The sequence below is a fragment of the Lonchura striata genome, chromosome 3 (assembly GCF_050655825.1).
Source record: "Lonchura striata isolate lonStrDom1 chromosome 3, ASM5065582v1, whole genome shotgun sequence".
NCBI classification, from domain to species: domain Eukaryota; kingdom Metazoa; phylum Chordata; class Aves; order Passeriformes; family Estrildidae; genus Lonchura; species Lonchura striata.
The window spans coordinates 80,299,093-80,322,283 of NC_140705.1; the positions used below are offsets into that span (position 1 = coordinate 80,299,093).

At 37.6% G+C, this 23,191-nt stretch overlaps 1 long non-coding RNA gene across 1 annotated transcript; it reads right to left on the reverse strand.

Annotated features, from left to right (window-relative positions):
* Positions 1-3,257: 3,257 nt before the first annotated feature.
* On the reverse strand, positions 3,258-21,216 carry LOC110469412 (uncharacterized). Its single transcript, XR_002465242.3, has 4 exons — positions 12,852-21,216; positions 7,628-7,738; positions 6,223-6,316; positions 3,258-3,486 (listed from the first exon to the last, which is right to left on the reverse strand). It is a non-coding gene; the product is annotated as an uncharacterized LOC110469412 (long non-coding RNA).
* Between the last annotated feature and the right edge of the window lie 1,975 nt (positions 21,217-23,191).

Here is a 23,191-nt window from a genome sequence, read left to right on the forward strand (position 1 = left end):
TATTATCTGGATGCTTTGTTCCTAGAACAGATAGTGAAACAAGTGTTTCACCTTCCCTCCTTAGGACTTTCACTTTGTACACATTTCTATTCAATGCACAATTTTATAGGGATTTGCTAATGAAAATAAGTACAGAGGATTGTACTGTCTAATGGGCTAGAAAATACTACCTCTCAATTCTGTGAAGTGACATTTGCCATGATGCAGTGGCCTCTGCAGAGCCTGCAGTCAGATTCTGTCCTCTTTGCTGGGGATCAGTGGGGAATAATCTACCCTGGGACTGGTGAATGTCACACATGTGAGATGCCTGCTTAATAAGCTCTTTACAGCCTACTCCCTGGGGTAGTTCTCCTTGCTGGGCTCTGAATTGCCTATTCTACAGCTTAAGCTGTTGCTAAAATGAATGCAGTCTGAGGGACAGTGCAGCCGCCTCTCCACTAGGAGCAGTCTCAGGCAAAGCTTTCCAAGTGGATACTGGAGGTGCTGAATAGAATAGAACAGAATAGTTTAATTTTTTTTTTTTCAGTTGGAAGGGACCTGCAATAATCACCTAGTCTAAATGTGGCTGATAGTATCTTACCTTCTCAAAGCCAATGTCTTGGAAATGCCAAAGAAGTCACAGTGTGTGCAGAGACTCAGCACATCACCAAAGCTGTTAGATTTGAAGGGCTATCACGTTTGGTCCTTTGAAAAAAATGTTTAATAACCAGTGACAGAAAATTGGTCTTTCAAAATAGTAGGAAAGAACTTTTATGCTTTACTAGTAGTTCTTTGTCTGCTTACATCTCATTTTTACAACAAGGAGTGTTACTAATTAATATATTCATGTATTAACAAAATTTGAGAAAAGATGCACTTGTATATGGAAAGCACTTCTAGGCAATTTAAATTAAGCTGAATACACAGCTCAGCTGTTGAGATGACACAGTATGGGTTTAAAATTCTGATCTCTTTTTTCATTTGTCTTTCTGTCTCTACTGAAGCCTGTCCTCATTTTTAAGTTTCCATGTAGATATAAAACTTTGAGCTTCATGCTGTGGTTGCATAATTGGACAGACTTGAAGACCAACTTTCAAAGCCATTTGTTCAAACCTTCTATTTTGAACACCTAGAAATGAACAACCTAGTAATCAGATACAAGTCACAAACATTTTTTTGATAACTGTTCTCATTTTAATGTCTTGAAGGGAGATTGTTATTTTTATGAGAAGTTATGAGTTAGTTAGTGAGTTCATCAGCATAACTTGATTTGCCATGTGGGTGTAATAAAAGCAGTACAAAGGCCAAGAAAATTTTCATTTTATGTACACATTAAAAGTTTACCTGCAGCCTTTTCCACTTTGCTAAAAGTCCAGCAAATACAGTACGTAACTTTGTGCCCTGAGCTTTTAGATGAAATTAATTTAATATTTATTAGTTGTTTTTCATGGTAGAGTTACCACTCATCACAGCTGAATGCACTCTTTAGGCCAGCTAATAATCTGATTTGATCCTTTATAATGAAAACCAGGTGAATATTTATTTTTAAGTTCTTTTTGGTAGTCAAAGAGTCTGAGGAAGGAGAGGAAAATTGCTTGGTTGAGAGTGTTTGGATGAAGGGAGTAGCTGTGTTTAACCAGGGCCAGATTTATGAAGGGGATGCCAGTATAAAGATTCCTGTTGGAAATGATCCATGTATAACACCATGGTCTGACCCCAGTTAGGTTCACAAGACATGTCTCATCTAGATGGAAATCAGAAAAAAATTAAGGTAGTACATTAAAGCCGGAATAAAGCTGATGTGTGAACACTTGTGGATCTGCTCACTAACTCCTAAATCTGCCTATTGGATTTTTTTTTTCTTAAGGCTAATCAAATATTCTCACATTTCTTCTGTTGATTTGTGTCAATAAAAATCTATGCTTTAAAAACAGAAAATGCCTCTCCTGTACTGAGAGTGTGTATTTCCAAATTTCATTATGACCTTCAATGTCTCATCATGAAATACAGGAAGGAGACATACTTGGTTTAAGTATTATTTTTTCAGGCATTCAATCTTAATCCCATCAAGGATTAAAAAAAAACAAAAACAGATACAAGAAAAAGATAGCCAATTATTCAGGTGTTCATAATGCATATGAAGTAATTTGCGTTCCTGCTTTTCCTTAGCTCTCTGTGATTTTGATTTTGTTTTGGCACAGTGCTTGTTGTAATAACCTATAGAATGCTAGCCTTAGAGGGTGTTCTCATCTACATTTGTGGAATTCCTATAACCCCTAGTGCTTTAAGTTTTCTTTGTACTGCTTGCCATGTACACTTATCTTCAAAGTTATAAGATGACGTATTTGTCAAACTTGACCATTTAAAACTTTTTACCTTCTGTTTCATGCTGGATTTAGAAAGTTTTTTTTTGTTTGTTTGTTTGTTTGTTTTTTAATTTTTTTTTTTTTTTTTTTTTTTGCTAATCTGTAACGAGTAATGTTTTCTTCAAAATACTGTATTCAAATTAGGTAAATAGATAATCAAAGGGCTGTTGTCTTTAAAGGTGTGATCCTTGAGAAATCCAAGCCAGTATTTTACAGTCAAATTTCTTTTTTTCATGTTGGTTTTACTTTGTGGTTATAACTAGCAATATAAATTATGCAAGGGACTTCTTGTTGCATTAGTGCATCTCTTAGAAAGCCTAATTAAGGCATCACTAAGGAAGCAGAAGTCTTCCCATTTGACTTCAGAGATTGAAGCCCCAGAAATGTTGATAAACCCATGAGGAATCAGCATGTGAAGAACTGGTAAATGAGCAAGAATGAAGAAGTATAGATTTTTTAAAATTCTTTGTTTGCTTTTTTTGCTCAGGCTGCTGTTTTCTGATTCAGTTTTCTTTAAACAACATAAAACAAAAAAGGAAGGTGTATATATATATATACAATATATATTGAATCTGCTGAAAAATTCAGATGCAATTGTCTACACCATGCACCTATTTTCTTATCAAAAGCATGTAGTTCTTAGAATGAGCACTGGGCAACTTTCATCGTGTGATTGTGTGTACTTGTAAATGACTTGATATGAAAGCAGAAGGCCATAAGAAGGCATGCATATATGGGAATAGTGCAAGGCCAACTGGTGCCATTTTTTTATTAAATGGAACACCACATATGAATACTCTGATTCATGTGCTTCATAGGTTTACAAACATATAAAAGCACTTGGGAGAACAGAAGAATTGTGACTCTGTCCTACATGATTAAACACAGTCAGCTATTGTCTCATACTTGATATTTGCCTTTTCAAATCAGATTTTATTATATTATTTTTCATTATATAAGATTTCACTTGTGGAGATTGACAGGAGGGTCACAGGTTTCATTGGAGCAAAATGACAGTTAAGATAAAAATTTGGATTTTATTCTTCTGAGAACCTATTGTGACTTGTAGGTGTCTCTGAAGAAGGCAATGGGTCTGTTAACTTTTCTCTTCTTGCTCTGTATGTCGTATCTCCTGCACTCACTTAATAGATAAAGAACAGAAAAAATGAAATTAGAGACAGGAAAATAAATACAGAAACATTGCCCAGTATATATAGATGGTATATATATAAATATATATACATTAGCTATATATAATCTATACACACACACATATTTAAAAGACCATTTATTAAGAGATTCCTATCATTCCCCTCTGAATAAGGTAGTCTGGCACTCTCATTGGCAAACTCACCTCTGACATCTCTGCCACTTAAAACCTCTCTTATGAAGATGCTTCATTTAGTGCTATTAAGGTATCACCTGTCCAGCTTTATGTAGCAATACCTTCCTGGCTATCTTATAAAACAAATGCAGAAATGTATACAGAAAAATTAGGCAACTAAATTTCAAAACCACTTAACCAATGAGGAATACTTTTTTGCTTGGAAAAAGAGGAGAGGGAGAGGAGGATTGTCACCTTTCTCAGAGATACCTATCAGCAGAACAAATCAGGATTAACATGTTACCATCTTGACCTGGCTCTGTGTCTGCAAAGAAGCTGATGTGTGATGCCTCTGTTCTACCTCCTTCTGCATTTATTGTTAAAGATTTAATGAGTGTATTTATATTCTGTGATAAGGCCTTCCTACTCTGCAAATTCTATTTGAAAGTGAAATAGTGCCAGAGTCTTTAAGAAGTATGCTATATTTTTCAAGGTGTATCCAATGTATTTCAAGGCACCAAAATAATCTTTGATCTAGGTTTACATACAATGTTAATCCAAAAGTTATTAGTTGTGTTTGTTTTGTTGCTATACACCCTTTAGTTCCAGAGCAGTGCCACTTTTCATTTCACAAGTCTGGACACTTGCTTTTGGTGTCAAAAATGAAAATTAATTTAAGAAAATTACCAGGGAAAATAAAAAAGGATTGGCCTGCTGTTAAACTGAAACCTTTTAGAAGACACATTCAAATCAAGAGAAAGAGTCTTGCTGATTTCTCAACACAGACGGTAAGTTAAGTTTTCAAGTAATTATGGGAGTGGTAATAGTAATAAAGTAATTTAGAAAATTTTTCAATATAGGATGCTAATTGCGTCTGATACATTTTGATTTTGAAAACATGATGTTCATATGCTGCAAACAATTTAGACATTATTTTTTTGAATATATTTTCTTCTGTGATTGTTTCTAATACTTTTTTAAATGAAAACATAATGTGGAGGTAGATGTGGAAAAAGATGTGAAGGACTTAAAAATACCTTACTGTCAGATTTTAAAATATTTACCACAGGAGTGAATAAACTGCACCCCAATGTATGAGGAAGAATAGGTACCAATGAACACATTGCAGAAAATGGAAGCTTGCTATAAAATAAAACTGTGTATGCTGTGAATATATAAAGAACAGGATCTACACTTGAGCTGAACTCAAGTTAATGTGGACTCACTGTCAAAAACAAGGAGTGAAACGTTCTGCTTCTTCCTTCAAACTTGATATTTCTCTGGAAGCTCATCCTGCACTATGGCAAGATTGCTTCTTATTGACATCAGCTAAACTTCTAGAAACACATACCAAAAATTAATTTAAAATCCCACCAAACTCTAAAGTGTCTTGTATCTCATCTGCTCTATCTACTCTTAAACAGCCTTTATAATTCAGCATCAGATTCTGCCTTTTCAACTGTCTCCGAAGGAAAATAAAGAAGATTAAGGATTGCTTTAATCCTTGGTTTTGCTTCTGCTGCCTGCAGTGACTTTCCTGGGGAGGTTGGCTGAATGGATGGAGAAGTGATGTTTTCAGAGAAGGCTATAGTGAAAATAAATTAAACCCCTAACTGTGCTTTCAGTCTTTGTACTGTGCTGTTCACTTCTATCCCATGATTAACATCCTTCAGCCCTAAACACAAATCTGGAATCATAATTTCTGTCCTTAGGCAATTATACAGAATACAATTAATCTAGCAAATTCTCAAGGAAGCGCCCAGCAGGTTAGGCAGAAATGTAGCTAAGGGGAACTTCCAATGGCCACATAATCATTGAGCTTGCTAGAAATTAATAAGCTCTAAGTAGAATTTTTCCATTACCAAAAAATTCAACCAAAGTACTATTGCAATATCTGAATGTTTGACAGGTGAATCTTTCCCTAATTGTTTTATCCTGTGAAGGAAATAGATTTAAAAATGCAATGATAATTAGTGAAACAACCTAGTGTATTCCATTAGGGTTCCTCTGGCCTTTTTAAGAAGAGCAGAGGGTAGGAGGGCAGGTAAATTCAGGAAGCTCATGGAGGTTTGGGACATAAGGCCACAGAGCTAGCTTAAACTCTGTGGGTGGCAATTTCCAGAGGAGGAAAAAGATGACATGCCAGATCTTCTTCTGCAGCAAGTGTCTCACAGTGGCTGCTGAGAACTTTTTTGTGTTATTTGGTGTGTGGGAGAGCTCTCCTTGGTTTGGTGCTGTTTTAACACAGTGATTAGTGCTTAGGTCTGTATATTCACTCATATTTTTAACACTCGGGCTCCAGAGCTTTGGTCACTGTCTTCCAGAAAGGCAAAAGCATGAATGCCTGTTGTACAGAGCAAAACAGCTCAAATGCAGAATTCAACATTCAAATGAAAGTATGTTTCAAAATATAGAGAAAAATATATTTTTACATGTGCAAGTACCTAGTATGTCCTGGTGAAAAAATATCCATCTCTGCAAGTGTTAAGTCTATTCTTAGACTGGAATACCTCATAGCTTGCAAAAGAAACAAGGATTCTTCCTGCTCCATACCTGTTAGGTTTCTTGGTATCCATCTAGCAGACAAGAAGTCCACAGTTTTATTTTCCTTTCCTTTTTCCACTTCCTTTTTTCTTCTGGACAGTGTCTGTTAATCAAAATAGGCTCTGTTTTCAATAGCCAGTGAAGCTGATTACATCCAAGCCTGGCCCTGTGCAGCCTTGAGATAGTTCTAGTCCTTACAGGTGAAAGTGAGAGCAAAGGAGAAGGAGCTCCCATGTACTCCATCAGCAATACTCCATATCCATCAGCAATTCCTGCCAGGGCTGCTTCAGCTGCAGTCAGTAACCCCATCGCATAATGGCTACACAGCAATTTCTTCTGATCTAATGTACATAAAGCCCTTGAGTACAGTAGTGCTGATTCTTCCTTGTTTCAGAGAAAACTATCATTGTCTATTTGCCTCCATGATCCCTATATGATTTCTGTGCTTCATTACTGACTTTGCAGTTGAAATTGCAAAGAGAAAGCCTCTTAATAAATCTTAATTTAATGAATCATTCAAGTCATCTGGCCACTTGGCTGTTGGCTGACCATTTTGCACAGTAGTATTTTATATAATAAGGTATTTCAGTCTTTCAATCATAAAAGGTTGCTAAGCAATGTACTGTATTTCCCTCAGAGGAATAGGATACTGCTCTAAAATATTCCCTTAGTTTAAGAATTTCTTGTCCTTAACAAAGACTAGCAAACAGACAAACAAAAAAACTCTCTTCCGTCTGGTTAAAAAAAAATATATTTGATGGTCTGTGATTTATTCTTTCAGCAAATATTCTTTCAATTTCTTTCTTTATGTCCTATTTTTGATCTAATACCTATAAAATAATTATTTCCCCAGGCTGGAATGTATTTGCAGGTTAGAAAAAATCTCTAACTTCTTTTCTTTTCCTTTCTTCTCCCTCCTTTTTTCTTAAGCATGCATTGTGGGAAACAAAAAGTTTTCTGATATTATATTTTATCATGCAAAACCCAAGTGGTACGATCCAACTTTTCAAATACTTAAATAAGTAGTACTCAGTTATTTTAAAGATTATTAGAAATGCAGTATACCCTCACATATATTGGTGTTTGCATTTTGAAATCCTGAAACGCCCCTGGGCATAGCTTTGTTAAACAGTGGGGTCATTAACTGTTTAGAAAAATCAGACCCAGTGGTACATTGGAAATGCATTTTTTAATGTTATTCTGTGGAATTTTTTTCTTCATTTTCATTATGTTGTCTTTGGTCTCTCTCATCCTCTTAGATGCTATATCCACTTAGGAACCACAGTTTCTTTTGAGCAAATATTTTTGAAGATTTATAAGTAATGAGCAAGAAAATAGTAGAAACATAGGCAGTTTCTAACAAAAGCAAAAAAAGAGCGAATTTATAAAGAATTTATAAGAAAGAACTCTCTACCTTGCTTAGCTGGTCATGCCATGGATTTTGTAGAAGTGCTTTGTCTTTTGAAGAGCACTGGCATTAGGTCTCATTGCTGTCTCTACTTTTCATTTTCATCAAACCTGAGAACTGCAAGAATGACAGTAAAATAAAGCCAAGAACCCATTTGTCATTGTCTCCACTGATAACAGCACATCCCTGGCACCTCTGTGAAGCAGCAGGGCAGGATATGGTGCAGGAGCCACAAAGCTGGGAAAGCACACTCGTCAAGCTTGGCAACAGCCGCATACAGGAGGTACATCTGCAGTGTCACTGCTCTTGTGAGGCCTCTTGGGGCACTTAAAACCATTTTAAAATGTAATTTTGGAGTTAATTAAAAAAAAACACCTTTCCTGATCAAATGAGGGTGTAGTAAGTAAAGAAAGAGTGGTATTTGACATTTTTTCCACTGAACTTTTATGTATGGGAGGAGCTTTATTTTACAAGAAACCCAATTTTCTTTAAACAAAATATTTTATCCAGCTTCAATCTGATGATGCTGCTATCAGACCTAATACTATAGGCGAGACTGAAATGCAACACATGTATCTAGGTCATGAGAATTAATATTTGGGGTCAATTCTAAAGCTTCAGGTAGTCCAAGACTTAGTGTTCCAAGAGAGAAGGAACATGCTGTCTATTAAAGTGTTGAATCCCAGATATGGTACACAGGTTGTAACTGAAATGTAAAATTTAGATTCAGCTTGCCCTGTGATTACTTATCAGCTGTCTTTATCCAGATAGCTGTTTCTGTACTCATCCCAATTTCTGCTCCAGAAGATTCAACCATGGTATTTCATTTATCCAAGGGCCTTTTCCTCCCCAGTTTTTAAACTGCTGTGTAGCTTGAAATGGAGGAGAAAATGAGCTTTATTCTTTGCAAAAAATAGATATAACTGCAACACATGCACTCTGTGATTTTCTTTCCATCTCCTTTGTGGTCAGGAAGAGGTGAGGCCATGAAGCTGTGGAGCAGTTAATGTGCACAATCTCTGCATATCTCAGAAGCCTCATTATACCCCTCATTGTATCTCCAGGCAATGCACCAGCCTTGCTATTGATTGTATCCAGAAAACATTACCTTAAGGTAACAAAAGAAAAATGGAAAGACAGCCAGGAAAACAAATACTTTCCTGATTCACTTTTTTTTCCAAAGTTGAGAATCACTTTCTCTTCTGTTTCATCAGTAAAAATTTACTCCCGACTGAATCCTTATCCCCCCAAAAAAGGGAGTTGCTTTGTTTTATTTATGTGACTGAGAAAAGAAGCTGGACCTCTCTGACTGAAGGATACTTTATATTTCAGTGGAGTTGTTGATTCCCTTGGGGATAGGGCAGTTGATTGTCTGAATTAAATTTACAGATGCAAAAAGAATTTTAAAACTGATTATGACCTAGGCCTGTAATAGATTTTGATCTCTGTTTTTTTTCCTTGACTATTTGCACAATTCTGAAATAATTAAAAGTACTCAGATACAGTTCACAATATTTTCTATTTTCAAACATGTAGTGAAATAAATTCATCTTGTTTTTCCTTTCATGCATTTTGAAATGCATTCATTTTTTATTAATTAGAATGCATGGTTTACCTTTCTTGTCTGAAAGGTTTTCTGAAGTTCTAGAGATTTAAATAGATAATTAGAATTAAAATTAATGTTTTACAAGATTTCTACAACTTGGTTTCCCAAGGATCATACCTGGTCATTTTTTCTATGTGTGTGGATTTGAGATTGAGATGGAGAGAAAAAACAAAGAAAAAAAAATAAACAATTTTTGAAGCTTCTATATTTGATTTAGTAGTGAGATGCTAAAACTGCTCATGAGTTTATGGAAAGGTCTGTCTAAGGAAAGTCACAAAGTAGAAGCAACATTTGTAGGAAGTCTATTCTATTACCCTAAACCTTTGTGCAGTCACAATATCAACAACCATCAGGAAAGCTCAATGGTGTCTGTAATTTTTTCTATTCATGGCACTTTGAATTTCTCTCTTAGACTTGCTTGCAGAATGTGTCAGCTTGTAGATCTTTTCAGTATAAAACTCATGCCCTAAAATGTCAGATTGTGCCAGTTATCCTCACAGTTCAATGTGATCCATTTTTAAAATTACTGACGAGACTTTACAGCAGTACTGTGAGTAGGTTAAGATGAAGCTAGAAAGCCCTGCTCCACTGAACTCTATGGCAAAATTCCATCTTGCATTAATCGTGTCATAATTTTGTCCCCTGAGAGTGAGGAGTAGAATTTCAGTGAACATTTGCAGATTAGCCTATAATCCCCTCTGAGGGAATGGAACTGATTGCTGTTACAGTGCATGTTTTTAAATTAAGCTACTTGTGCTGAAGAGAAGGTAAGGCATAGGACCATCCCAGTGTGCAGCAAAAAAGCCAGATTTTGTTCCTAGTTTTAATAAGAAGTCAGAATGAATCTGGAGGAACTGCTCTTCAGCATAACTGGGACCAGCCACTGGATCACTCTGATCACTCTTACATTAATGTCACACTTAATGAGCAGGATGATTGTGCTGCGTTGTGGAACACAGAAGAACCTGCCAGCCTCTTTCGGGGGGAAGCAAAACAGAACATGCGAAAATGACAGAGTAATTAACAGCACTTTAATTACAAGTGTAGGATATTTTCAACAGCTGATTACAAATCCTGTTGTGAGTTATGTGCAAGTGCAAGCATTTTTTGAGCAGCCTAGTAATGTGGAGAAGGAATGAAATGCATTAATAATGTGATTAGTTAATTGTCTTTGAATTGGATTGATTACTCATTAAAAATTAAAAGCTCCTTTTCAGGTAGAAGGGAGAAATACTCACTAGTAAGTTGCACTGTACTCAGCAGGTCACGTGTTAACAAAATTAACAGAGGTCAAGAGAAAAAGCTGTGGATGGTTTCAGCCTCATCAGCCAGAGGATGGGTGGAGGCGATTAAGACAAGTCATAGAAAGAGAAATACACTATTTTAATAACCCCCAGTAAAAGAGAATACATATGGCCAGGACGGAATATAATGAATAAATTAAGCTTTATGTCTCTTAAAATCTCTGATTTACACATGTGTATAAAATATACAGATATGTTGAGCATCTCATTAGAAACTTTCCTACATTGCAGCTTAAGGGATGCTCTACCATCCTAACCAACATCTTGCTGCTACATGCAACTAAAATAAACAATTACTTTCACAATCTGCTCAAATGTTATCTTAAAATTGCAGAGCTATTGTCTTGTCCCCCGTGCACATGGAAAAGCTGGGTTTTGGCAGCTGGGTTCAGGCAGGACTGTTCCAATATTCAGAAAGTTCCCAGACTCATTGTATTCATGGGCCTTTGGTGGCCACTTGTAGAACAGTAGTTTTAAGTTTAAATTTTGCCTGTCCCCTTGATTTTTCCTACAATCTTCTCTCATCCTTCATTTTAGTAACAAAATAACCCAATTATCTCAACTTAGGCTTTACACATACCTTTATCCACTTCTCTCCTTACAACATCCATTGTTTTTCTGTTTCTTGTACTGCTCAGCTTTCTAAGGCTTTTACCTCTGTCAGTCCCATTGTGATTAGAGACAGGAAATCCGTTCATATCTGAAGGAACCTGGAGTTCCTGGGCTACTCAAAAAACACAGGCTAAAGCAAACCACACATGCAAGCAACAAGCTTCTAAGCAAGACAAGCTTCTAAGCAAAAGAAAACAAAACCATTTACTTTTCCCAAGGAGTAAGGGCTGTTCTTTTCTAAGAAAAATGTCCTATGCATACTTTTCTGTTCAATGTTTCCAAGGACTCAGTGATAACATGTCCCTGAGAATTAGGTATGAATTGCACTAAAGTATTTCAGAAATATTTTGGAAAGTCTGCCTTGGTAAACAGGTTTTACACTTCTGCAATAATTATTCATGGTTCTTTAAAGAATTATTGATGTGATTTTTGTGCTTTGCTATTAATCAGGAGAGTTCACATAACAGGTGCTACAAGGTAATTTAAAATTCCCGATTTCTATAATTAGAAATAATCAGATCTTTGACTCTATTCAAAATCTACTTTTCAAAATTACAGACAGAGAAACAGGGTCTAACCAAAACCAATAGAATCATTTGGACAAAGGTTCTGATACTAGGACTTGAAATTCAAATATTTGTCAGTTATTTCTCTGCCAATAAAGGTATTTTATTGTTCTATTGACTCCATCTCTGTTTGTGCTTTTTTCAATTAAACCACTGTAGGAAAATAAAGAAAAGATAATTAAAAATTTAAAGTTCATTTCTCAAGCCCTAGTTTAGGTATGTTGTGCCTTATGTAATATTTAATTGCCTCCCTGATTGATTGTTAAAAGTGAAGTTATTAACTTTGAATATTAAACCTATTACAGCAGTATACAAATTTGAGAAAGTAAATAAGGCCAGGACATGATATACACCTATAAATTTTTGTCTAACCATGTTCTTACATTGACAAGAGTGTGTTGCTTATTTTTCAAGCTCTACTTACTTATATAATTTAATTTGAAAAGTGAATGTTTACACTAGATTTGTTCAGGTATATATTGCCACAGAAAGATGGTGGTTCCCATGGTAGTGTAATAATTAAATTCAGCCACTTTAAATCTGTAGGATAAATTCTGAAGAAATTAATCACAAAACTCAGGGGACTGACTATTACAGTATATACAGGAACCAGTTGAAAACAGTTACTTTAGTTAAAAATGTGGTATTTAAAACTCTAAACTCCTCCTTCTATCTGTGCATCTCCTCTGATACCAGCTAATATAACTTGAAGTGTTTTGAACCGCAAAGTACCAGACTTAGCCCCTAATACTGAATAGGAATAGTCTATTAGATGCCTTTTCTTAGGATTTTTCTAAAGACAAAAGACAAAAAAGACTACTTTAATGATAACTCTGTGTCTTAACTACCTTATAATTCTGTTGTAGCAATTTAATACTTATTGCTTCTATCTCCAGTTGGAAAATGTGCTGCCTGGGGCCCATGGTTCATCCTAAGCAGTACCAGCCTTGCTTGCTGCCATTTCCCAATGTGCTCTGAATGACTTCATTAGCACTCAGAGCCCATCACCTTTTCTTATTAGCTGAGCCAGCTGATGACTCTGTTGGCTAAACAGTTTTAACTCCATCTGGTAAAACAGAGTTGACAACTTCTTTTTGAGTCAGTTGCTATGTATATTGAGGACTCAATTTCATTCTACTTACCTTCACTGGATGAAGAGGTATACAGGAGGATAGAATTTGGCCTTGAAAAGAGGTCCTTGGGGGGAAAAGCCGATGACTTGTTTAACCTCATACTGGGGGATGGTAAGGTGCTGCTACAAAGTGCTTCTGCTCCTGTGACTCCTCAGCAGACCAGCTTATTTGCAACCAAGGAGAGTATAACCCCTGGCACTGTTGTGAGGCTCAGATTAAATATTGAGTAAACACAGTTTCAGGTTTCTCTCTTCAAGGCAGCTGCAGAGGTGTAAATGCCAATAAGACTTCTCCTTCAAAACTCAGGAGGAGACTCATAAAGAGGTACTGTCAAAAAGATATTGGCTCTAGTATTGGCAGAGTTGTCAAGATAATGTTCATCACCTGTTCTTTGCCTGTCATTGTTCAACAGCAGAGTTATTTCAAGTGCTTTGTTACCTCCACTGCTGCTCTGAGATCAGTATTTACATCTGAAGTAAAGAGCACTTTGTGAGCCTCCATGGATTTTAGCTGGGCATCATTAAAAACCAAAGTGGCTGGTAGCATGAATTGTCAGTATGAGCTCCTCGAGTCTACATGCTCCTATGCAAAATCTCTAACTCTGCTTCAAGAGGGTGAGGCAGCTGGAAGAGGTGCATGCATGCATGCAAGACCTTTTTTTCAAGAGGCTCCTTTTTGCTTTGTATTTCCACAGCAAATGCTCTTGTGCACATGGCAGATGAAGTAACATGTAGAATTAAAAATCATGGTTATTGTTATAATTTTGATATAAGGATAATTCTGTCCTCTTTGCTTATATTGTAAACCTACACAAATAATTGTTTGATTTCCCTAAAAGTGTTAAAAGTGCATTTTGGTAGGAAAAGGAAGCTAGAATTCATACCAGTTCATCTGGATTTTTTCCTTTTATTCCCCAGAGAGATTTGGGAAGAAAGCAGAAGTTTTTATGAATTCCTGAAATGACAATTTTCACAACACAGAAATATTTCCAGAAAACATGCCACCTGAAAGCCCTGAATTTATAAAACTGATATGTGTTTGTAGGGAGCGCTGTGCTCCAGGACGGTTTAGGTGAATGGAGATGAGAGATCTCTGAAGGCTGCTCTTGGGATATAAGGTTTATTAGGGATGGAGAAAGGTCCTGCTTGGAGCTGCCAGATGCAGCACGTGGTGAGGCTTGAGGGGATGGGGGAGGGGAGAGACAAGAGGATGCTCTAGGAAAGGGTGGAGGTCCTATGAGGGGGAAGATCCAAGAGAGGGTGTGGTGTGGCCCCTCGGAGACCCCTTATCAGGGGGCTTCAAGGTGGGCTGGAACAAGGCTTGGGCCAATGGGGTTACAGAGACCCGATGCTTCAGGGTAGGGTTACAGGTGAAGGGTGAACCATACATTTTAGGGGGTGAGATGGAACAGTCCACTTGACCCCTGGACCCATCCATAGGCAAGGGCATTGTCCGGCTAGCAGAGAGGACTGTTCTCATCCTGGCTGCATTATTTATGAATAATTATATTCATCCATCCTTCCCAACATGTCTTCTTCATTACTACCTAGATTCTGAAGGATAGGATATACTGCATAAAGGCAGCAGAAAACTATGTGATGGAGATTAAAATTATGTAGTTTGGCAAATGAACCAGGGATTATGGATTAAGCTGTGCAGATACTGTGTGCTTTTTCAGATTGTCTTCTTCTATATGCTCTGTATTGCTCCAAGTTTTGGCAGTTGGCAATTTATACTGAATATGAAATTGTTTCAGGGCTTTTGTACAGGCTGAATCAAAGCTATATGTTTAAATGCACTAGTGGATGACTGAATTTCCTGATCAGCTGCATCTAGCCAGTGTGATATTAAACATCATTAAAGTAATACTATTGTTCTTTCCTTGAAATAAAAAAAATAATAATAATTCTGGAATTTCTTTAATGAGATTTTTATCGGGCAGTATAAATTCTTGTCCTGGGCTAGCTGCTCAAAACTTTAGGAAAAACATAGGTTCTTGAATATTTGCCTGAAACACAAATAAAAGCTTGAAACACTACCCATGGCCAAAGGAAATGAATAGTAAATTATTTAGTTTGACCTTTTTTCTTTTTTCACGAGTTTCATATTTTGAGCTGTTTAGCACCTTCTGGTTTTAGGGAACAGTGCTATGTTTTGTGCAGACTGCAGGAGATACTGATTTAAATAAGTAACACATCCAGTGTAATATATTGAACTGGAATTCTCCCCCTTCATATACAAGTGCAGCAAAAACACTGAGAAATGAGCCCTCAGTAAAGTCTGGTGTTCTTCCTAATGTATATACAAAAGTGAGGGAAACAGTGAAAATATATTGCATTAAAAATCTACCTCCACAGTTTCTCTCCTGAGCTGCACTTGCAAGTAAGGCATCTTTTATTTTTCCACAAAAAAAAAAAAAAAAAAAAAAAAAAAAATCCATTTTTTAGATTGGATCCAAAAAATGATAGGGTTTAGAACAGTTCATTAACATCAGTTTAAAAAGATTAATTAATTCTAAATTTTCATCCAATTTTTAATGTCAACCAATGTTGCAGATGTGGCATTCCTGGTCTCAGTGGGCTAGTCTGGACTGCCAGAGCTGATCTGTTCAGCTCCCAATGAATTTAGCAGATAAAGCAGGGTTGCCCTGAAACATAATCCAAGAAGTTTGTTCTGAGCAGACTGCCCTCTAGTATCAGTCTTCTGCTTGTGAGCACATGAGAGAGTATGAAATCACCACCGGGTCAGTTTGTGCATGAACAGACACAGCATTGGTCCCAGCATGAGACCCTCTCCTGTGGAGACAGGCTGAGAGAATTGGGGTTGTTCTGAGAGTAAAAGGGTTTAAAATCATGGGGATTTAAGGTTAAAAGGAAAATTAAGCTTAGTAGGCCCTGAAAAGATAAATAAATACCCCAAGTACAAGAAGACTTTGTACTTTGCTAGAACTGCACCTATGTAGCTAGTACATGATAAATGATATAATTGTTAGATGTGATGATTGTTTAGTAATTAAATATAATTACTGTTTAATTGTAAGAATAATCATGAGAAACTGTGGTCAGGGCCCTAAGAAAGATCACAAGAAACTCATGGTTGAATAAAGTCAATGTATACAATAGAACAATATAAATTTAATAATTAATATGTATAATATAAAATACATTCAGCTCGAAAGCCATGTTGGAGTCAGATTTGGGTCTGTACCCCTCATTCCCAGAGCTCTCAATAAAAGCACCTGCATATAATCATATCCCGTGATTATGTGTGTTCCTGAACACTAACAGTTCAGTCTTGAGAAGAAAAGGCGCCAAGGTGACCTCACTGCTGCCTTCCAGTACCTAAAGGGGGCCTACAAGAGAGCTGGTGGGGGACTTTGGACAAGGGTGTGTGGTGACAGGACAAGGGGAAATGGATTAAAGTTGAAGAAAGATAAATTTAGGTTGGATGTTAGGAAGAATTTTTTATAAGGATGAGGAGATGCTGGAACAGGTTGTCTAGGTAAACTGTGGATAGCCAAACCATGGAAGTATCCAAGACAAAGCTGGATGGGGCTCAGAGCAGCCTGGTCTACTGGAAGGTGTCCCTGTCCACAGAAGAGGGGTTAGAGCTAGATGCTCATTAAGGTCTCTTTTGACCCAAATCATTCTATGATGACTCTGAGATTTAGACAGAGGGTTACCTGAACTCCAGAACATACCAAATCTTAGCTTGAATTTAGGGCCTATGTGTCACAGGCAGACTACAACTGGCTCTACCTGAATAGCTACATGTGGGTTTCTAGAAAAGTTAATGCCATATTTCAGGCATTAAGATTTATGCAACATTAGAAGACCCCATTCCTGCATTAATCTCTTGGACATAACAAAATGTATCACTTTTGAATTTTGTCAGTCACTTTTTTAAAAATTTTTGCTCCAAATGCATTTGAAATGAAAAATAATTAGAGCTCTTGACTACTTCCTGAGCTTTTCTATTCCAGTGTCAAAAATCTTTGATTAAATAAAACCAACTCAATATGATTTTGATAAAAGTACCTCCACAACCGCATGTTAGCCCTTTAATGATGGTATATAAGTCCGTTCATATAATGTTTATGTTTGTAACATTTTCAAAAGCCCTAGCAAGACCACTTACAGTACTGTTATGTTTGTATCACTGACAGGACATGAGTGTCCTGATTTGATTGAGATATGATTTCTACCAGATGTGATTTCATACGAAGTGTTTGCACAGAATCACATCTGTCAGTATATTCTACAGCTACACAATTTCTAACTATCTATGTCAACAAAACCCACTTCATAATATAACTTTCAGGCATTTTTCAAGCTTAAGAATAATTATCTTCTAGCATAAGCACTTAAGTGAATAATTTGTATGCAGTTAAAAACAGATTCTGGAGGCAAAATTGATTTACTACTAAAGTAGAAGTTCAGAAACATAGTGAAGAAAGATAGTGTTTATCTGTAACTGCAATCCCACTATGATACAAAAGTACTCTTCTGGGACAGCTTACAATTTAAACCCACAAATTTCTTGGCTTTTATCTTCATAAATATCCTCTTTCTTTTTTAATATCTTTTGAAGACTAAATGAAAAAGGAAAAAAAAGGCATGTGTTATATTGACATGATGATCTCTGATAATTTAAATGTGACATTTTGGTTTCTCCTGGTTTAGTGTAAAACCCATCCTGGCATGATTAGGACTGAAACTGAAATTTCTAAGTGGGAAAATATATTCTTTATCAAACTGAACTTGCCAGTTATATTCTAAATATTTGGTTTACTTTGAAGCATATACTAGTGTTAAAGATACACAAGAAAGACTTTGACCTGTTGGAACAAGTCCAGAGAAGAACCACTAAGCTGGACAGACGACTGGAGCCCCTTTTGTATGAGGCAGACTGAGAAAGCAAGGGCTTTTCAGCCTGAAGAAGAGAAGGTCTGGGGAGGTCTTATTGCAGCCTTCCAATACCTAAAGTGGACCTACGTCAGAGCTGGAAAGGGACTTTGTAGAACATCATGGAGTGCCATGAGAAAGGGCAATGGCTTTAAGCTGAAGGAGGGTAGATTTAGATTAGGTATTAGGAAGAAATTCTTTGCTGTGGGCATGGCAAGATGCTGGAACAGGTTGCCCAGGCAAGTTATGAACTCCTTGTCCCTGAAAGTGCTCAAGGGCAGGCTGGATGGGGCTCTGAATAACCTCATATATTGAAAGGTGCTCATGCTCATGGCAGGGGAGCTGGAAATAAATAATCTTTAAGGATCCTTCAAACTCTAAATATTCTATGATTCTGTGATTCCATACTATAATATTCCATATACTTCCACTGAATAATTTTATTAAAAACAATACCATACTTCAAACCAGTGGGAGAACAAATGGTTAGAGATGTAAAGATGGCCATGCTCTTGGCTGACATGAATCAGAGTGCAAACAGTGATAACAGTGTAACTTGGTTGATTTTTTTGCAATTAGATATCTCAGAGAATAATAACACGGAGTAGCTTGTGACATACATAATGAAGCACATGATTGTGCATGTCTGTTTAAACAAATTTACCTTAATATTCTATTTTCTTCCAGCTTTGGTCTGTTTCCAGTTTGTGGGGAGTTTTATTCAGGTTTTGAGTTTTTTTTTTTTGAGGGGGGTGTGTAACTTTTTTTTTCTTGTTGCCTATGCCCCAGCATAGGCATTTGCAAAAGTGCATCTTTTTCTGGTTTTGTATCTCCTTAAAACATGGTATGATAATACTTGGTCTCTCCTCCACTGAAGTCACAGAGTACCAGAAAAAACACTTTTGCTATTAATTTTGCAGTGTTGATGTCTGCCAAGATATATGATTCCTGTCTAACTGTTCCCTTTCAGCAATACGGTAGACCAAAAATGGCACTTTATAAAAGGAACTCTAGAGAGGCCTCAGTTTTACCATATGCATGATGACGTTGTCTAAACACAGCAATGAATTTAAAAAATGTAATGGGCTTTCACAAAACCCCACAGGATTAGATTTTCATCTGAGACTTCAGTGAAAACAAATTTGAAGTCTAATTACCTGAGTTTCTAGGTTGATGTAGGTGATGCTAAAATAATAGTGCAATTCTGTCTGACAAAAATATCACAAAATAATGATAGCTGAGACTGCTGAGTTTACATTTGCCCCTTTAGTATCAACAAAGCATGAAAGCTGTTGTGTCAATAATGTTAGATGATTATGTTACCTGCTTCTGAAATTATTAATCTTTGTTGCAGTGTGCCTAGTTCAGTCAACACAAACTTTTCATTGAAAGAATTTTTGTTGCCAAATAAAATCTGGTAATGCACATTAACAAATCATTTTTCCATTAAAGATAATGCAATTAAAGTTGATTTCTAAGTAAATTATCTTTCTTTTCAAATATCATCAAGAAAAGCCCTGCAGGTTCAGACTTTAATTATTTAAATGCTTATAAACAATACAGCTTATGAGGTCTGGATGAGTAAATAAACTGAGGGAATGATGAGCTCAGGCATTTCAGAACTCTTAAGCATTTAGAATAATTACTAGTTAAACCTGGAAAGCACTTATAAAAAGGTAAGAAATGCCAGAGGGAGGTGTCAGAAACAAGGAATCATCATCTATGCTTACTACTTATATATTTCCTTAGTTCAAAACTATGAGGAAAGGTAATTAAAGTCATGTTTGAGATTGTTGATTCTGTAAGGTAAGGAGAAATTCTGTAAGATAATTGGGAACAAGTTTATGCTGATGTAAACACAGACAAGTGTCATAATAGCTGTGAGGTTTTTAGACAGTTTTAGTGTATCAAAACTGGCTTCATCAGTGGTATACAACTCATGTGCCTGAAAGCACACATTCTAAAATAAAGTTAACAAAAGTAACTCCTCTGAAGAATGGAGACCTTAATCTGAAATCTGTCCTCAATGATAAAGTTATTCCTAAATCTGGATTCAAGTATATTATTGTGTATTCCTTGCCTCTTCCCTACTTGCTGTTCAGTCTAGATGTTTTTCTGTCCCTATTTCTTCGTTCTCCACAACAGACAATCTCGAGCCTACCTTAGGGCTGCTTGAGTTTGAAACAGATGACTTAGATCTTCAACAAGCCTCCACACATCTCTCAAACTGATTCCTGAGCAGATAGTCTCCAAAGTTAAAAAGGCTTCTGGTTTTGTCAGCAGTCCATCATATTTTCACAGTGATAGGACTTATTACTGCTGTTTAAAGAGCTAAAGAAAGGAATTTTAACTTTACTTTCCCAGGCACAGTCAGTGGAAAAACACCATAGAGATATATATGTAGGGGAACTCAGATAATTTGGCAAGAGGCAATTCCCTGAATTTTACTCTTATCACCTAAGAATCAATTGGATCTAAAACATAGCTATAAAAAAATTACACATTTTGTCTTGGTGCTTTACTGTGAGCATGACATGGGGCTTGGTGTCAGAAAAGGCATCCCAGCTCTGGAGAAGCACCTTGGCCAAATATGAGCAAGCTACTGGCTGACAGCCGAGATCTGTAGAGGGAGGCAGGCTGGACTGCAGAACGCCTCTGTGGGGACAAAGAGTTTTGTATCCAATGGAAGATTCCCAACCCCTGAGCAGGAGAATGTCTATCACTGCACATCTTGACATATTCCTCAGATCTGTGTGCACCTGGGATGTGGCCTATCACTAGGTGTTGTTTTTGGTTCATGTCCTTTATTTTAACCCAGGATTAAGAGAGACAATTGGATGATGAAAATTATGCAGAAAAAAACCCAAACAAAATAAAATCAGGGCTAGCTGATCAAACTGTTGTCTGAAGCTACAAAGCTGTGTGCAGATAAACTTCACAGCCTGGGACAGAAGTAGGTTCAAACCAGCACAGCATGTGAGCACCCTGAATTTCTCCTTCTGTGCTGAGGCAGCTTTGGTACCTACCGGGTTTGTTACAGCTTTCTCTGGCAGTGCTGTGTTCCTGCTTTGATTGTACTATGCTATAGATGAAGCAGTATTATAAATAATGCATCATAATTAAGTCACATGAAGGAAGGTACCGAATCAGTATCCTTGAATGCAATCTAAGGGATAAATTAATGGGGACTGTGTAGGAAATTATGAAAACCAAATTTTACTAGTGAAGGTAGACAGAGTAAATTGCCCAAGTGATTATCCTAGCTCTATTCTCTAATATCCATAGATATTAAGTGCTGGCAGAAAGAAAATAAACTCTGATCCAAAGCATGAAAACACAGTTCATTATGTTTAATGTTCAAAAAGCAATTGACTGAATTCTGCTATCAGTTAAAAAGGCAGGGTATGGAGGGGAGAGGGAACTCCTGCCATCCATGACTTTGCTCATGTGGAAAAACCTCTGCAAGAAGTTTGCAGGGGTTTATTTCCCAAAATTGTCGTAGTCTTTCTCCATTTCTTCTTTGCAGCTGTGTCCAGTAAATGTACCAAAATAACTGCTTTGATATGTATCTTGTGTGACTATTGCAAGCAAACACACAAAGTACATATGGAGTTTTAATGAGGTTCTCTTCAGGATCTTCACCTAGATAGAAATGATCTCAAGGGTTAATCTGGCATTACCTTTTCAGGAATTTATAATGATGGTTCTACTTCCTAAGACAGGAATAACAGCTGTGAAAGCATATTACAGAAATATGTGTTTAGAAATTAAAACTTTAAAAAATGAAGAAAACATACATTATATCCCCCAAATCTTCTTCTCATGATTTAATTCTGTGTTGAAAGCTATATTTAGTTCTAAGAAATATCTTGTATTGCACCTGTAATGGATTCTGCTTAAGAGATTAGACTCCACTCCTGAAAAGTTGTCCTACCTACTGTTTGGTGTGCCCTACCTCCTAGTCCGAGTGCACCAAGGTACACGAGAAGATATCTTTGCTTACTCTCTAGTGAAATTACATATTAATTTAAAAGATCTAACCACAGAAAAATAGTGTTCAATTACCATTCAAATTTAATGTACTTGCATAAGCATTTCCTGGCAGTGTCAGGCTGAGGATACAGAAGCACAGAGCAAACTATTCAAATATGAAAGCTCATTATTGCTTTTTTTCTCTCTTGAAAAAAAATGAAAAATTAACCTCTAGGTTGGAGGCTTGCTGTTACTTTATATTAATTTTTTCATTACTCTACATTAAAATATATATAAGGACACATCTATATGTGTATAATGCATTGTGTTCATGTATTTAAAGAGCATCAGGTGCAGAGCTGGGGTTTATAGAAGACTTAAGTAACTCAAAATTCTCCCTACCTGTGGGATCTGTAATTTTCTCTTCTTCCCCCCCATTCCCCCTCCCCCTCCCACAGTCCTTTGTCCCATTCCTGCCTTCTCTCCTTCCCCCTCGCCACACGGCCTGTCCCTGCCCCCCCCTGCCTTTCCCATCTTTGTCCCCAGGGTTTCCCTGCCCTTCTCCCCTGCCTCCCGTCCCATTGGCCGCAGCTCAGGTTCCCCCCGTCCCCGGCACGGGGTTATAACTGACCTCTGGGTCGGTGCCCATGGTCTTGGGAACACGCTCCCACAATAAACACGTGTCTGCACCCAAGCCCCGTGTCACCCTCTCGTCTGTTCCTGCACTAGAACTGAGCCTCACAGAGCCGAAGGGGAAAAGCGGTGGCCGCCTCTCCCCCGCTCCCGCTGTGTCCCACCGGTGCTCGCCCGGAGCCGGTCTTGCATGGCAACAAATGGTAGCAGAAGATGGCTATTCCCATCAATTTGTGAAAGGGGGGAGAGAGAAAGGAACTCTGCTGAAGTAAGAGCTCTGCAGACGTTAAGAGGAGTTGATGCGCCGGGTGGAAAACAAACCTGAAGCTCCGGGACCCTCATCCATCCTCGCCGGTGTGCTCCCTAACCTGCCTGGGAGCAGCTGCGCTGCGGGGGCAGCAGACTGCAGGGGCCGGGAGCTGGGTAGACTTACCCGAGGAACAAAGAGGAGAGTGTGGCGGTGGTTCGATGGACTGAGCTCGAAGAGTGGCCCGTCAGGGGACGGCATCTGAATGGAGACCAGAGGCTGACGGTGGCCGAAACCAAAGCTTCAGGAACGAGCTCAGGACTAATGGGAACACCCAGGCCTCTGGGAGAGCCAAACTGCAAAAGAATATGTCCTCAGTTTAGTGCGATTTTCCACCACCGAGGAGAGAGATAGAGATTTCACCAACTGAGCCCAGAGGGTAAGTTGGGTCAGAGCAGGGTGGTACCCTGGCGGGTGGCTTTTCTTTTCTGAGTTTTAACCACTGTCCTCGTCCAGACGGGGGCTGTAGCCTTGCACGTCCCTGGTGGCCGGGAGGCTTTTTCTTTTCCGAGGAGGACGCAATGTCGCTCAGT